We start from the raw sequence: 2,490 nt of genomic DNA, 5'->3' as shown, positions 1-2,490 counted from the left end.
GATGCAAATGAAACTTATAGCTCTTAATAAGGACATACTCCTTATTCAAAAACCATATACCTCAGGTGCAGCTCAGCGCAGCCAAAAGTTGTAGGTCTAAAGGAAATTAAGTTATGCCAAAAATTTTCACCAAAAAACTGCCTTCAATAAAAAAATTATATAAAAAAAATATGCATAAAAAAAATTTAAAAAAATTGATAATAAAAGTACATACCATGCTCTTGGATCTCCATGCTTTCACAACACGTAAACACTTGATTTGGAATAGTGACACTCAAAAACAAAGTGATTAAGTTTCGATGACTCACACGTGGTGATAATTAGTCTCGCGATGCGCTCACTTCCGATGTACAAAAGTGAATGATAACGTGACCTAATTACATTGATATTTATAGTTTTTGGAAGCTTGTTAACTAGTTACTAACTTAGTGAGTTGATCTAACCGGGATAAGCCAATGATTTTTTTTGATTTATGGCCTATGGGGGAATCACAGTGCAATGCTCCCGTCACCCTGAGACATAAGTTGACAAGTCCCATGTGCCTATAATTTCGCCAACATGTAATGCTGACATTACTGCTTGGCGGCAGAAATAGGTAAGGTGGCAGTTCTTCCCTGGATGAACTCTCTCACAAGAAGCACTACTGCTAGTAAAATTTCTTGATCACCATTCAGATTATAACTTTGTCTATTATTAGTATACTTTCCAGTATCTCCAGCGTAGCTTCATGTCTTCTATTCTCCTATGATCTTTGTTCGTTTTTGAATTCCGAATCTCGGTCTACAGTTTCATCCTAAGCGGCTCTCTGGGCAACTCTCATCGGTTTAGAAAATGTTGTACTCTTCAATTTAGTCATCAGGCTTTGTCGTTTGTTATCACGTTGTGACCTTTTGTTTTTATTCCCATATTTTGTGATGATGAGTCAACCCTTGTAAGAAAGCTGTTAAGTAAAGATAATTATGAGTGCAACAATGTTTATGGGAACAACAACTATGAACCTCTAACCTAAAACTAGATCTAACAACTTAGCAACACCTACGATCGAGGATAATAATTTAAATTCAACGAGATCATTAATCAATTCTGTATAATTGACGTAATAGTTTAACATATTCATGCTTATTAAGGAAGTGACCACACCCTGATACAACAATGTGGCCACAGAGTATTTGCTCGTATTTATAGAATTACGCTCGCGTACTCTGAAGGTCGTTCTCTGACCAGTAGTTAAATGTTAACAACTCTCATGACGAGATCTGCAAATTGATATATTTGTGCATTCTGTAAATGTATAATACATTTGTGAATGTTTAGTGACAATACAGAGGTTTCGTTAAGTTATCGGTGTAGAGGTAGGTTAACGCCAATGGAAAAACATTTGGAATGAATTACACATAGCCCTCTCGTTGGTAACTGTTGTATTGAAAAGTTTTGTTATATTTGAACAGCAATTGCGTAAACGTTAGAGTGGTTACACACGGCGAATTTAAGCAGTGATGCAAACGCGCGACTGCATCGATACAAACGCGCGATTGCATCGATGCATTCGCCAATAAATCACAAGTATAGCGACGCAATAGCGCGTTTGTATCGATGCAGTCGCGCGTTTGCGTCACTGCTTAAAGTCGCGCGTTTTTGTAGAGGTAGACAATTAGCGACTGCATCGCGTTTGCATCGTTACTTAAGGTCGCAGTGTGTAACAGATCTAATAACTCGATAAAATGTATTTTAACTTATTTAACTGCCTCCATGGCCGAACGGTTACCCTACTGGGCTACTACGCAGAGATCTCGGGGTTGATTCGCGAGTCGGGAAAATTAAATGTAGGCCAAATGGCTCTTGTGAGTTTGGGTGTAATTCATGGTTCTTTAATGAGTGTCCATGGCACTCGCTATACATACACTCCCTAGTAAGGGACTTTGAATGTGTAGGCTATTTATTTATATAATACTCGCGAATGAGACTTCATGCAATAAAAATTAATGACTATAGGCACAGTGTAGAGTTGCTCTTCTCCAGGTGAACCTGGTAAGTCCTATCAAATGCTATAACTAAATTTTCGACTCAATCGAGATTCCAGTGCCCCTATTCGTGGTGAAATTGAAATCTCCGTCACAATTACACATGGTAAATCGTTTGAAACATGTGTGCAGAGAATTAGGATAGCATTTTAATTGCATTCGCACAATTTGAGGTCGACTGAAGTGTAAACTTCAGAATAGTAAGTTTCATCGGGCACATTTTCACAAAAACGGAGAAGCATTATATACTTAAGGAAATATTTAGAACCACTGGCTACATATACTAGAATGTTCAATAGAAATCAAAAGGCGACTTCAAAAAAAGAAGGAGGTTCTCAATTCGACTGTTTGTGTGTGTGTGTGTTACGCGATAACTCCGGTATTTGTCAACCGATTTTCATGATTCTTTTTTTGTTGCAAAGAGGGTTTCATAGTGGTTCCATTTCACTTTGAAGAAAATCATCCGCCT

Source organism: Hyposmocoma kahamanoa, unplaced genomic scaffold (genome assembly GCF_003589595.1).
Source record: "Hyposmocoma kahamanoa isolate Upper Pololo Valley unplaced genomic scaffold, ASM358959v1 182, whole genome shotgun sequence".
NCBI classification, from domain to species: domain Eukaryota; kingdom Metazoa; phylum Arthropoda; class Insecta; order Lepidoptera; family Cosmopterigidae; genus Hyposmocoma; species Hyposmocoma kahamanoa.
The sequence above is the reverse complement of the archived record's forward strand: the minus strand, read 5'-3'. Positions refer to the sequence as shown.